Genomic DNA, 14,959 nt, shown 5'->3' with positions numbered 1-14,959 from the left:
CAGGGACGCTGGAAACCTTCACCTCCTATCATTATTAAATGTGGCTTCTCCACAACCTTACACTAAAATAAGCAACTTCAAGTACTTTAATTGTTTCATCTTAGTTTAAAACTCAAGATGAGCAGGCTTATCACTAATCCATCACAGAGAACACTGAGGGTAGAAAAGCACAGAACAATTTGCCCAAGTTCACAGTGAGAAGGCAGGGTCAGAGCCATGACCAGGCAAAGGATCTGCGACCTCAAGTCCTCTGCTGTCTCCCCCTCGTGGAGAAACATTAACTTGATCACAGCAGCCCAGGGCCCACTGAGTGTGCATTTTACACAGGTAAGGGGTTTCATAAGCACACACGAAAAAAACGGCCAAAAGCCACTTAAAATGACATGCCAAATTAAGCCACTAGGTACTTTAAGAATCAGGCAGACTAAAGATTGGGTTGCAATGTCATCTTGACCTAAAAGCACGGTCTGGGCACCAACCCTGGGAAGGGACCAGAGGGGAGCCCCCAGCCTAAGCTGGTGGCTGACTCAAATTGCCCCCCCCCATTCCTCCCCACAGTAGGGCACAAACATCAGGCACACGGTCAGCCTTGTTCACAGCTGTACCCTTAGCACTGACGTGATGCCATGGTTCGGCAGGCACTGAAATCTCTGCTCTGTAATTGAAAAATCAGGGCTCCGGTTGCAGGGTGCAAGAGGAGTCCCTTTTGCTAAAACTGACAAAGTAGGCAAACAGCACTTCTCAGGACATGAATTTTGTGCTAGAACTCGAAGATGCAATATCATGTCGGTCAGCTTCTACTCCTGAAGCAACACAGAAGCCACCGAATTTCTGCACCCAAGACCAGTCTATGATCAGTCACGGAGGACAGCATCAACAAACTAAAGGTGACCAGCATTGAAGTAAGTGGAGAGGCTGTGAGTTCCAAAGAAAAACAATTGTTAAAAGGCTGGGAGGGGAGACGTGGGACACAGATGCTGCCCGAGGCAGGAAGGACCACACCAGCCAAGGACGGCAAGTGGCTTCCCCAACCCTGCCTGTAGCCCAGGCGCAATGTGCAACGACAGGAAGCAGAGAACCAGAGCTAGGAGACTACGGGTCCCTCTAGGCCAGAGAAACGTGTACCCCTCACCAAACACATGGAGATATTCATAGCTCAGTTCTATAAATGGGGTTCGGAAAACACACACTTTGCAAAGATGTCATAAGTGATGTCCTCTGTTTGGTGTAAAGGTGTCCATTTTGAAGAAATACTTTCACGGATGGGGAAGAAAAACCACTTCCAAACTAAGCTGACAGTTTCTTTTTAGCACCATGACAATAGCCGTTTCCCTAGTGCATGGTACTTGGCAGGCACGGCCATGTTGTAGAAACCATGGGGACACCTTAAGCTAACTGCCCTTACGGTAGGAAGGGTGTCACGTCTCATTCTTCTGCGTAATACAGTCTGGAGGACAAAGACTAGATATTTTCGCCCATCCAAGCAGGACCACCCACTATCCTCTCCACATGTGAGGCCTGAAGATCATGTTCATGGACCCAGACATGAGCCGCATCCTGAATCCCATGCCAATGATTAGTCTCCCAAACGGGGGCAGAGGGGGGCACAGCTAAATAAAGAATATCCCCACCAGTATGCTGCTGGGCATCTTCCCTTCCTTTGTACTGGGCTCCCACTATAGGAACTGGAGAGCAAGGAAGATTCAGGTATCTGAGGGGTTAACATCCAAAAAATATATGAAGAACTTACATAACACAAAAAAAGATTAAAAAGATGGACAGAGGACCTGAATATATACTTTTCCAAGAAGTACAGATGGCCAACAGAAAAATGAAAAGATGCTCAACATCACTTATCAGGGAAATGCAAATCCAAACCACAATGAGACATCACCTGACACCCGTCGGCATGGCTATAACCAAAAAGACAGGAAATAACAAGTGTTGGCAAGGATGTGGAGAAAAAGGAACCCTCGTGTATGGTTTGTGGAAATGTAAATTGGTGCAGCCACTGTGGAAAACAGTATGGAGGTTCCTCAAAAAATTAAAAATAGAAATACTATATGATCCAGTAATTCCACTATTGGGTATTTACTCAAACAACACTAATTTGAAAAGAAATATGCACCTCTATATGTTTATTGCAGAATTATTTGCAATAGGCAAGCTATGGGAGCAACCTAAGTGTCCATCAATAGACAAACAGATAAGGAAGATGTGGTTCGTACACACAATGGAATAATACACAGCCATTAAAAGGATGAGATCTTGCCATTTGTGACAACATGGTTGGACCTAGAGGATATATGCTAAGTGAAAAAAAGACAAATATCCTATTTTCTCACTTACAGAATCTAAAAAACAAAACAAAGGCATAAAGGAGAAACAGACCCATAAATAGGGCAAAACTGTTCTAGAGGGCTGAGGGTATGGGAAAAATGGGTGAAGGGAAATAGGAGGTACAGACTTCCAGTTATGGAAGGAGTAAGTCATGAGGGTAAAAGCTACAGCATAGGGAATACAGTCAATAGTATTATAATAGCATTCTAAGGGGACAGATGGGCTATACTTGTGAGAACCATAATGTAGAGACTTGTTGCATCACTATGTTGTACACCACAACTAATGTAACATTATATCAACTATACTTTTTTTTTTTTTTTTAAAGATTTTATTCATTTATTTGACAGAGAGAGACACAGCGAGAGAGGGAACACAAGCAGGGGGAGTGGGAGAGGGAGAAGCAGGCTACCCGCAGAGCAGGGAGCCCGACGCGGGACTCGATCCCAGGACCCCGGGATCATGACCTGAGCCGAAGGCAGTCGCTCAACCGACTGAGCCACCCAGGCACCCTCAACTATACTTTCATAAAAAAATTTTTCAAAAGGACTCAGGAATCAGCTACTAGCCTTAACTTCTATTACAGGCTCAGTTTCCCCATCTGTCAAGGACGGAAATAACTTCCATATTAAGGTTGCTGTTCAGATTAAATGAACTAATGTATATAAAACATTTAGCACAGAACCTGGCCCAGAGTAAGTGCTCAGTAGTTACTGTCAAATGCAGCAGGCCCTGGGGCCCTGGGCGTGAATGAGACGTGGAGACACCCCCCTCTGGGGGAGCACAGATACAACCAAGTAATCCCGCAGAACCATGGGCACACAGCGCATCACGGGAACATACACCAGACTCCTGATTTCTTTCCTGAATTTAACTCCTCCTCCTCCAGCAGCAAGTCCCGCTTCCTGGTTTCCCTATTTATCCCGTGAAAGGCTTCCCAGACCAGTAATAGCCTTCCCTTTCCCCCAAATGCTCTTCTCACTGGGAAGCTCTCTATAACTTATAGAGAGGGAATTATATGTCAATATTCTGTGTGTCCAGAGCTGACAAGTAACTTAAAATCCACGCCTATGCTGGGCCATCAGGTAGATCCCTGAGCCCCAATCCAGATCTCTACTGAACTTGTTCCATGCTCCTTCCTCAATGAGAGAACCAAGCTAATCCGGATGCCAGGAAGAACTTTAACTTCATGCATAGAGATTGGGATAGAAAAAAAAGCCACTTGGCACCTCTGGAGTAAAGGACAAGGGGGAAAAAAAAAAAAAAAGGCAAAGAAGTGAGCTTCATTCTGTAATGGATCAATGCATAGTTAAATAACAAAGTTACCATAAAAATCCAATATTTCCTGTTATTTAAATGAAACAAAAGTCAAACGTCAAAAAGAGATCTATCTATACCTGGCCCTGGCCAGCACAAGCCTATCTTTGATATTTGCTTTTTTACATGCTTATAGCACATCATCTTTTGAGCAAAAACTCGACGACTCTGACACCTGATTACGTCATCAGTCACAAGTCCGTCTTCATCTACATTCACTATCTATGTTTGAAGCTAATGAAGAACCAAATCTCCGTGGGACTGGTGAAGGCAAACTTTAAGAGTATGTCCTCAAGTGACAAACGGACACCAAGATGGCAAGTGCGTGGTGTTTGGGGAACATTGGTAAGTCATTTTCTCCAGCAGTACGCTTGTTGATAGGAAATGCAGTTATACCAGAGGCTTAGAAACAGTTATAAAGCAACGTGCTCCTGTTGAAGTTTTGGAAAGATCACAAAGTCCTGCATGTGGATGGCAAGTTGGTTTTGTAAGGCTGCAACATCAAACCCTTTTAACCTGCCTGCTAAAGATGCTAAGAAAGGTTTGCTCAAAGCTAGTACATTTCATGCAGCTAAATATATGCCCGATCTTACCAAGCAGCTGAACCTTTGTTAAAATCCTACTTCCCCAACATGACTGTAATTCCTGGAATGGGAACTCTCCCTGTACAGAGGACCAAGCATGTGAATTAAGCAACCCACAATCATAACACACATGTTTAAATCATTTGAGACCGTTTTCCAGAGCACAACGTCTTCATTTCCACCTAAGCTCTCCGAAACACTTTTTAATTCCATATATGATGCCATCACTGGATAGTTGCTTTCCTCTCTTGCTGTATAAATACAAACTGCTGATCTCTACCATCCAAGACTAGTATATTGCTCTCCCCAGAGAACCAGTCTTAATTTATAATCACCATAATAGTTATTAGAAAGTCACTGCCCTACACCAAGTCAGGAATAAGTTTGTTTGCTTCCATTTTAATTTAAAATCTGTTCCACTCTATGACCTCTGTAAGCAACTAAAGCCAGCACTGAAGTCATTTCAAGCTAAGTTCTCTTCTGCAAACAGAATTCGCTGACCTACATTAACTGAGAAAATGCACAGGAACAACCACTCTTTTCTGGGGAAAATTTGGGGAACTGCCCCCAACACATGAGTATGTTGATCTGTTCTTCCTTTGCCTCTAAGAGATCATCTTAGAACTAAATGCCTTACACACTTGCATTTGGGACTGAAGTCAGCTCTCAATCTTCATTTCATAGGACAAGCCATGCCAACCTCCCCCTCCCCTCCAGGATTCAAACACACCTTGAGACTATTCAACGAATATTCCACTGTTGCATATTCCCATAAGCTAAAAGTCCTATCGGCAGGAAAATGGCCTCTAGTTTATTCACTCATCCATGAGTATTTACTGAACACTGTGCAAGGTGCTGGGCCACAGAAGGGGGAAAAAGACACGCCCTATCTTCAAGGATATCCAACCACATTACGCAATCAGTCCTGCTTCAATGGCCGTAATTGCTTTAGCAGCACAGACATTCCCAGCATACAACAGGGGACCTCACCTAGTCCAGGTCATCAGGAAAGGCTTTGCTGAAAAAGCACAAATCGAGGTGAAACTTAGATGGACAAGGAGTTGGCTAGGCACAGTGAGGAGGGAGGAGCATTCTAGGCTGAGAGGTCAGCTATAGACAAGCCTGGGGCAGAAAGGAGTAATGCTCCCTGAAGAGCTGAAAGCCAGGCAGTGTAGGCCAGATGCAGAGCACAGAGGGGAAGGGCTCAGTGAGAGACATGCAGGAGGTTCTTGGGAGGCGCCTTACAGGTTGTTCATATTATTCCATGGCCAAATGGAAAACTGTACATGGGTTTTCTACATGAGGAGGGTGATGCTCTAACTGCAGAATTAAAAGATCAGTACTTACACCTACAGATGGCCAACAGACATATGAAAAGATGCCTAACATCACTAATCATTAGGGAAATGCAAATCAAAACCACAATGAGAGGTCACCTTAAACCTCTCAGAATGGCTAGAATGGGAAAAAAAAAAAAAGTGTTGGCAAGGATGCAGAGAAAAAGGAAACCTCGTGCACTGTTGGTGGGAATGCAAACTGGTGCAGCCACTCAGGAAACACAGTATGGAGGTTCCTTAAAAAATTAAAAATAGAAATACCATATGATCCCTACCCAAAGAAAACAAAAACACTAATTTGGAGGGATACATGCATCCCTATGTTTATCGCAACATTATTTGCAATAGTCAAGATACGAAAGCAACCTGAGTGTCCATTAACAAAGGAATGGATAAAGATGTGGTATATACACACTGGATTATCACACAGCCATAGGAAAGAATGAGCTCTTGCCGTTTGTGACAACATGGATGGACCCAGAGGGTATTATGCTAAGTGAAATAAGTCAGAGGAAGACAAACACCATATGATTCCACTCATAAGTAAAAACTTAAAAAAAAAAAAAAATGAAAAGAATCAGACTCAGGAATACAGAGAACTGATGGTTACCAGAGGGGAGGGAAGTAAGGGGTTCAGCAAAATGGGTGAAAAGGAAGTACAGGCTTCCGGTTATGGAATGATTAAGTCATGGAATAAAAGGCACAGAAGGAACACGGTCAACAATACTGGAACAGCAATGTATCGGGATGGATGCTAGCTACACTTGCGGTGAGCACAGCATGATGAATAAACTTCTCGAATCACTATGTTGTATACCTGAAACTCACATAACTGTGCGTCAACTCTACTCAAAAAAGGTCCATACTTACAGATGGACACAAATCACTATGTTGTACACCTGAAACTCATGTAACTGTGTGTCAACACCACTCAAAAAAGGTCCATACTTACAGACGGACATTAAAAAAAAAAAAAAAAACCCTCAAGAGGAATGTAGTTAGATCTTCTCTCAGGCATCCTTCCGTCCTGTCCTCCCGTGAGCACTCACAATGCAAACGCAATCAGGGACATTGTTTATTCTGCTCCTGCCCCTGAAAAAATGGTCTTCGAAATTCTTCTGACTATTCCTCTTACTACTTCATTTACTCAGTACTTTACCATTCCAGACTGCTGATACGCCATTTCCATCACACTTTAGTGCTACTCATATAGCTTCTGAATCCTCTTAATTCATATTATTTCATCCTTCTCCAGCTCTTCCAACTTTTTTCTGCTATATTTTGCAATATGGAGCTTATTTATGGTTTTAGAGAGCAGAGAAGTTTAACTCTGAGAATCAAGAGGGAATGTTCAATCTGAGTACATCAGCAAAGAGGCACAATAGCATCTTTACTGCTGGGACCTCGGGGAAGGGGAAAAAATGTTCTGGAACCAACACACACATTCGCTGAGTAGCAGCCATGAAATGGACTCTGACTTCAGAGTTAGAAAGGTAAATGGGTGTCCGCTGCCTAAAATCACCATTTACCAAAGAGCTCAACGTGATGCCTCTAATTTCCATCCTGGGGCAGCCATCAGCAATAACGCATCCTGCCCACCTGGTACTGCATCATTTTTTCAATATTAATGCTGGATAGAATTCTCCAACCAAACCTGCTGTCAGATGGCCACAGATGGTCTAGGATGATCATAGTTAGCTCATGTCCTCTATGCCAAGTGATGGCATTTTAGAGACCAATTTAGATGTGGTTTCACAGTCACTTCAGGTCCAGCTGAAAAGTGGGGGTGCAGCTTGAAAGAACAGCTAACCTGAACCTCTATGTGACCACCCAGCAAAGACTTAGAGGTTTAGAAGAAGGATAGATGTGATTGGTGTGAAATCCTCTAAAGGATTATGGGGTGGGCAAGGGGGGTGTGTTCTATCTCCATGAGAAGAGCTAAAATGAGAAAATGTAGGTTCATCTTCTCCATCTAAAACTTCCCTTCCCCGCCCCCAAACAGGCAGCACAGAAAACCATATGAGGAGGACATATGAAATGAGGGGATCAACGGTGCTTGCTGTTGAAACTATACAGGTAATGCGCTGCTGGACCACATTTTGGACATGATGGTGGAAGTCTCTGCCTGCTGCCTCTTCAGCTCACCTGAGCAGCGTTAACTCACCATCATGTGAGTCCTGCTGCTCTGGAAAGCTATCTTTCAGGGTTTGAGTTATCACCCACCCTCCAGTCTTGGGCTTTTCCTTACCAAGTATCCAAGCATGTTCTACAATTGTTATGTACACAGTGCCTTTGAACTGGAAACAATTTAAATCTGGAGTTGCTCAGAAACTGGGACAATGTGATTGCAATTACACAATTACACAATTCCTCAACAAATTCCCACTTTTAGGCAAATGCCTTACACACTAGATAACCAGTAAGCTTTTAGCAAATGCATTGGTGGATGAGCAGTGAGTGGATGCATTCCTATTTTAACATGGGCCAATCCCAGGTACACATACAAAATGTTTAATCATCCAGGTTCTGGACAAAGCCTGAATCACATCTGTTCTTCCCAGGTCTAGTTAGGCGTTAAAATAGGATGCACCCAAGGTCTTCCTGGAGACCCAGCACAGCACAGATGAGAGCCTGGGGAAACAGCACAACAGAATGACCACAACACCAACAGAGGTAAGTGATCCAAGCAGTTACCACCTTCAATAAACAGATTGTACAGAAGGAAATAAAAGCAACCATCCCAGTTCTGGACACAGGTTGAGTCATATTAAACCTTTTCAAGATGACTGAAAAATATGGAGCTGGAAACATTCAGCTAAAGGCAACCACGTCTTGGCGTGGAAGGTGTGTTGGTCTGGCAAGCAGGTCATCAAGGGGTGCAGACCTCCCTCGGCATCCAAAGAGAACTTCCAGGGACAAATCACTCAAATTCTCTGGGCCTTGGTTTTCCCAAGGAGTAGACTGAACTCAAGGAAGTTCCAATACTAGGTCTGCATTCATCAATCACCTCCTTGCTTCCCAAGAGCTGCCTATGGCACAAATCTTTTCGTGTTGATCCAGAATACATCCATAGAAAGATCCTGGTTGGTGGCTCATCAGAAAGGCCTCCCTCTGACCCCAGGTTTTCTCCTTTAGGTGAGGGAAACAAGGCCCCCCAAAAATCAGTGCCTCGCCCAAGGACCCACTGCTCTCTAGAGTCAAAAGTATCCTGGGAAATGGATGAAAGGAGAATGTTCTCTGGGGAAAAATAATAAGATGTTTAAAATAGACCACTTTTCTTGGTCATTCCGTCTCCTGCCGGATCCACCCTCTGCTTGTGTTTAACACGGCACCTTCACATTTTGGTTAATGCTCAGCTCGAGAGTCTCTCTTTACTGCTGACAGAGGGATGGAGAACAGCATCGTGTTGTGACAGAGATCCACCCCTCACAGCGGAGATGTTAATCACCACATCACCAGATTTCTCCCTGCCAAGTCCCAACGTCCCCTCCCCACATTCCAGCGCTTCATGAGCTGAGGGTTTTCCAGCCTCCTCATCCACAAGCCCACAGCTGGAGGCGGCACACAGTCCAGAGTCTTCCCACTCCATTCAGGTCTTGCGTACGCTTGTCCCCCTTCCCCCCCCCGCCCTCACTCCTAACTGTTGTACAGCCAGAAAGTCCTGTTCATTTAGAAAGTGTATGACAGTTTTCAAAGGGCTTCCACAAACCTGCAATCTTAGAATTCCATAGGATAGAAAGCACAGGTGCGATATTGTGATTAATAAGTAGCACATATTTGATCATTTAGAAGACCGGAATAGATTTCTCATATATTTGGTCTTTGTCCACAGTTCCTGGCTTACACCTCCCAAAACTCTTGGAATTTCTTGAGTAATAAGAGGGTAAAGGTGTCGCTTATGTTAGCGAGGTAATCTGTGGACACCACCTAAGGACAGGGGGTTGTTGCCAGGAAGACCAACCATATGATTAGAAGGTTAAAACTTCCAGTCCCACCCCTAACATCAAGGAGGGGAGAGGTGCTGGAGGTTGAATTAGCCAATGGCCAAGAACTTAGTAATCATGTGGGGATGGGACGTTGGGACTTGGCAGGGAGAAAGGCAGGGAGGACAGCTTTTTGGCTTTTCCTTGGCAAGCTTGCATGCTTAGAGAACCCTAATGCTCCCATACGTGCCACCAAGCCAGGTCCCAAGCTCCTCAAGGACAGAAGCTCCTTTGTTTGGGATCCTGCCCCATGTTTCTCTTTCTCTGGCTGTTCGTAGATTACATCATCTCCTTTAATAAACTGATAAACATACCTAAGTGTTTCCTCAAGTTCTGTGAGCCACTCCAGCAAGTTAATGGAATCTGAGGAGATGGTCACTGGAACCTCCCATCTGCAGCAGGCACTCAGAAGCACAGGTAACAGCCTGGGGCTTACAACTGGCATCTCAAGTCTTATACAACTGAGCCCTTGACCAGTGGGATTTGTTGCTAACTCTGACTTCTTGGACACCTTCATGGTGTCTGAGCATTGCTTAGCATTGTGTGGAAGGTTGGAATTGGGCCCAAGAACCCTTTAAAAGACAGGGGTTTTTTTTTTTTAAGACCAGTATTGTTATAGACACACTTCACATGTGAAGGACCCTGAGATCTAGCCAAGTTAAGGGAGTAGGCCAACTCAAGCCCCTAAAAAAGAATGGACCCAGAAAGAGCTTCCTCCCGGTCCAGCGCTCCTTCCGTCCCTCCAAGTCCCATCCAACATTCACAGTTTCACCCAGGGATTGCAGTCAGTCACCAACAGACTCAACCACGTTCATTCAGGTACCTAGAACATGCCAGAGACCCTGCCCTTGAAACTCGAATCTCCTCTCGATTCCTACTCTGCCGCCTTAGTTCAGGACTTCCTTTATGTGAAGTATTACAACCTGTTCTGAATTGGACTTCCAGTCTCCTGTTACTTCTTACTCCAACTGATTGTTCTAGACTGCTTGCTTTTAGAACAGCTCTCAGCTGGGAGGGCAGGCAGCAGGAGAGCAGGGAGAATGGACAAAATAGTCCTCAGGGGACATGTGACAACGTCCTGATACACTTTTGGTGTCACAACTGGGCGGGGATAGCAGGGGCTGGGGGTGCTGTGGGCTTCTAGTAGGTAGAGGCCAGGTATACCACGCACAGGACAGCCTCCACGACAAATTATCTAGCTCCAAATACCAATAGTGCCAAGGTTGAGGAATGTTGTTCTAGAGTTATCCAAAACGAAAGGACAACCAAAAACGGAAAAGACACCCTCATCCCTCATGAAGTCATTCCCCTGCTTAAAAACATCCATGTTGTTTACAGGATAAAGTTCATACAAGACTTTTCACAATTTGGCCCAAATAACTTTTCTGGCCACATCCCTGACTCTCCTCCATTCCTACACTCCATCCTCCTTTTTTCCCCGAATACCTCATGAGCTTCCCTGTCTAATGCCTGTGCTCATGCTTCTTCCTCTGCCTCAAACATCTTCCTCCCGTCTTTCACCTGCCCCACTTTATTCACCTGCTCAGGTCCAGCTAAACTATTGCTTCTTTGATTGAGCTTTCCCATTCCCGCTGGCCTGAGCGGCCCCTCCCTGTTTTCACTAGAACACCTTTCAATTGCACTATGTTCCCTTGTATAGATGAATCACTAGGGTAGGAAGAAAAGACTGCTCTTATGTCCCATTCATGTAGAATAGAGCCTGCCAAGTATTTCGGTGGGTGAATGGATGCAAGCATACTCCAGCACTGTAGATTCTTGCTTCTCCTAGCAAGAAACTACAGCCTCTCCCCCACCAGAAATGCTAAATATAGTACTATCTAAATAACCCATCAGCATAGGGTTGTCACCAGCTTGGGAGCATCTGGGCATGAGGATGAGCAGCTTTGTCTTTGAACTCCTGCACGGAGGTCTGACAACGCTGCATTTCTCTCTGCGGAGTTAGCACACCCAGAGCTCCTGTACTTCTGAGGTCCTATCGGTCAGACCTCCTGGTTCTGTGGAATTTCTGGATCCTGAAAACTCAAAGCTTGGATGGCATGGGTGTTAAAAGTGGTGTTTTGTGTTTCTCTAAAGCTAAAAGGAAGAAGGCCCAGAGCAAGATCCTTAGCACAGGGGTAGCAGTTATGAGGGAGCATCCAAGACTTTCCACAAGGTCCCAAGCTCCTGTCCCGTCAACAAGGGGGAGATCAGCAGCTGACTTCCAGAACGTGCTGTGTCACACAAGCCATCCATCTTCCATCACTAGGAACAAGCAACTTCCACAAGGCGTAGGCTAAAGGCAAACAGAAGGAACTAGTCGTCACTGAGGTCTCCTTGACACGACCAGGCCATGTTAATTCTGCAGGGACACCTCTCAAACCTCTCTCTAGCCTCCAGAAAACACTGATCTCAGCCCTGTGGGAACTCATGCCATGAAGGGAGGGAGGAGGCAATTACCCAGGCAAAAAGTAGCCAGAATACATTTGTAGCTTACATAACCAGAAACCATTAAAACAAAACAAAAAAGGTCAAAGAGTGCTTATAGTATTTGCCTGTAACCTGGGAGGACAGAGGAGAGAGACCATCGTCCAGCTGAGGAGCTCCCATCCAAAGTCTGCCCTCCATCTTTGCAGGCAGCCAAACACCCTCATTTATGTAGGGGACAACAGTCAACAGTGAATGGTTTCATGTTCAGGAGCTCTGGTCTGAGGACAAGTTGGAAACAGGGGCTGGTGGTCTGAATGTTGGTCCCAGCCTTGTCCCTAACTGCTATGTGACCTGGGACAAACCACATCCTCACTTCCTTCCTCAGCTTCCTCGTTTGTGGGAACTGCCCCTCCTACCTCACAAGGGCACCAAAGGAGAGTAGCACCAACCAGACCGTAAACCCCTGTAGGGTCCCAGGAGGACATTGCTAGGCACCGTGGTGGGAAGCAGGTCTTCCAAAACATGTTTGCCCTTGAAAAGCTAACAGCATAGTTAAGCAAAGAATAAAAGAAAAGTAAACATTCGCCACCAATTAGAAGAAAGAGGCAGGAGGCAGAGTTACCAGAGATGAGCACAGGATTCAATCTGGTGAGCACTCCCTGCCTTCTGAGATGCTGAAACGGGAGCTCACTGTGGCTTGCAGGGCAGGAGGAATGAAGCCTGCAGAGAACCTGGCCTGCATGACCAGACCCAGGTGTGAAACAGGGGCAGCTACTGCAGGCAGGCAAGTGCAAGGCCATCTGCTGGGCTGAAGCCAGGGACGGGTGCATTTGTGTGGGGAGAGGGCAGTTCAAAAGACAGGCTGGAGTCCCATCACAGCAGAGAACACAGTTCCTAGCGAAGGGGGTCTCACCTGGTCCTTTAGCCAGGAGAAGCCCAGCGAGCCCAAGTAGCCGGGCGGGGGTGCATAAGAGAAAAGGCAAGTACAGCCACTGAGCATCATGCAAATACTAATTGTTATCATTGCTATTCTTGGCACCTAGCGCCGAAGCCTGGCGTGGTGCAAAGGGTGCCCAGATGGCAGAATAAAAACATTAAAAGACAAGATAGGCCAGTGAATAATTTATATCAATTTAATCACTTAATAATACTCTACACCCGGATGGAACTGGCAAGATAAGCCCAAGACCTCTGGAGGCTAAGCAACTGAAATCCAACCAACGTGAGATTAGAATGAAAAATCTTCCTCTACACAAATGTGTAGTTACGAGCCAGCTTTCCAAGACATCTTGGCTTTCTTGACTATACTCCTGGTCTTCCTTTCCCCCGGCTCTCCTCCATCCACCTGTAAGCGACGGAACGGCCCCAGCTTCTCACTTAGCTCTCCCCCACCACTGTATGTAATGCGTACACACACCCCAGTGGGATCTTGGGGTGAACTCCCACATGCAGAACAATCCTGACCTTTCCACTGAGACCTAGACCCACATCTCCAACTTCAGGTCTTTATTTTGACACCTAATATGTGTATTAAAAGTTTAAAAGGCCTAAGAGAACTCTGGAATCCTATCCTACCCCTCACCTGTTTCTTTCCTAGTCCTTTCCATCTCCAAAACCACCACCTCAGAATCTACTGGGTTGCTCAAGCCGAAAGCATCCAGGTTGTCCTGGCTTCTTTCCTTCCATCAGATCCACACCCAACCGCAGCACGTCCCACAGCCCTACCTCCAGAAGGTAGTGAGGGTCAGGCACATCCCCACTCACCAGGCCCCTTTCCCCTCTCCCCTGGGCCGTCCCTACACCCTTACCTGGTCTCTGCTTCTACGCTCAACCTCTAACAATCATTCTCTCAACAGCAAAGTACAGATCATGTCACTCCTCTGCTTAAAAGCTTCCACTGCATCAAGAATAAAACCCGAACCCCTCCTTAAAGCTGTCAAGCTCTGCCTGTGTCCTCCCCACCATCCCCGCCGCATCCCCCAGCACGCTGCACTCCAGCCACACATGCCTCCTTTCTTCTTGGGACTTTTGAAATTGCAACCCCCTTCTCCATTCCACCATGGCTCTGCCTGGTCATCCATCCCAGCTTAAAGAGCTCCTTCCTGAAGAACCTTCCCTAACTTCCAATAGGCCCTTTTCCATCACTTTCTACCGTCCCACTGCTCATATTTTCTTCTTTGTGTTTATCTGAAATGATCGTGTTCACCTCTTGCCTGCCTCCAGCTCATAAATAGAAGTTCTAGTAGATTAGAGATCTGTTTGGTTCACGGTTACATCCCCAGGGCCAAGAACAGTGCCTGGTATGTGACAGGTGGTCAGATATTTGCAGAGGAACCGAAGCTGAAAAGGGGCTTCACCTGTGCAGGAAGCAGGAACATTCCCATTCTTGCTGCCCCAGTGCTAAGGTTCGGAAGAGCCAGACATCCCTGGGGTCTGGGGAGGCTTCACAGGGAAGAGGCAGGATCGAGAATGAAGAGATCTCAGGTGCATGCACAGACACTGAGGAACCCAAGTTTTAAGCATCTACTGGATAGTGAAGAGGGTAATGGGGAGGGGGCTGAGACACAGGAGTGGTATCATTAATCTCACAGCATGGATTCGTCTACCATTTCCCTTCTTCAGATTTTCTGAAGGCAATTTTTCTGAGCACCACCATAGTCATCACCAGATATTTTCTATCTATTGTCATTTAATCCTCTTAACCCTTCCCATGAAGCACTATGTTCCCCAGTTCTATAAATGCAGGGGCTGCAGCCCATAGAAGGCACAGCAATGGCAGAGATCCTGGTATGTTTGAGGTCCCCTCCTTTCCAACCACACTACACTGCATTCCCCCAACAGAGACCAAAAGCTCTAGGCTTTTGGATTCAGAAAAGTGGCACCAGAAAGGAGATGACCACAGGACAGGAAGGCCAAGTCCCCTATAAACAAGCTGTGACACTCAGTTTGGACATAGAAGTGACAAGCTTTT

General features: G+C 45.8%; 1 protein-coding gene across 1 annotated transcript in view; it reads right to left on the bottom strand.

Annotated features, from left to right (window-relative positions):
* MYO5B (myosin VB) overlaps positions 1-14,959 on the bottom strand; it is a 335,388-nt gene that overhangs the window by 202,214 nt on the left and 118,215 nt on the right. The window lies entirely within an intron of this gene.

The sequence above is a fragment of the Neomonachus schauinslandi genome, chromosome 14, assembly GCF_002201575.2.
Source record: "Neomonachus schauinslandi chromosome 14, ASM220157v2, whole genome shotgun sequence".
Lineage (NCBI taxonomy): Eukaryota > Metazoa > Chordata > Mammalia > Carnivora > Phocidae > Neomonachus > Neomonachus schauinslandi.
This window is presented reverse-complemented; position numbering and strand designations above follow the sequence as displayed.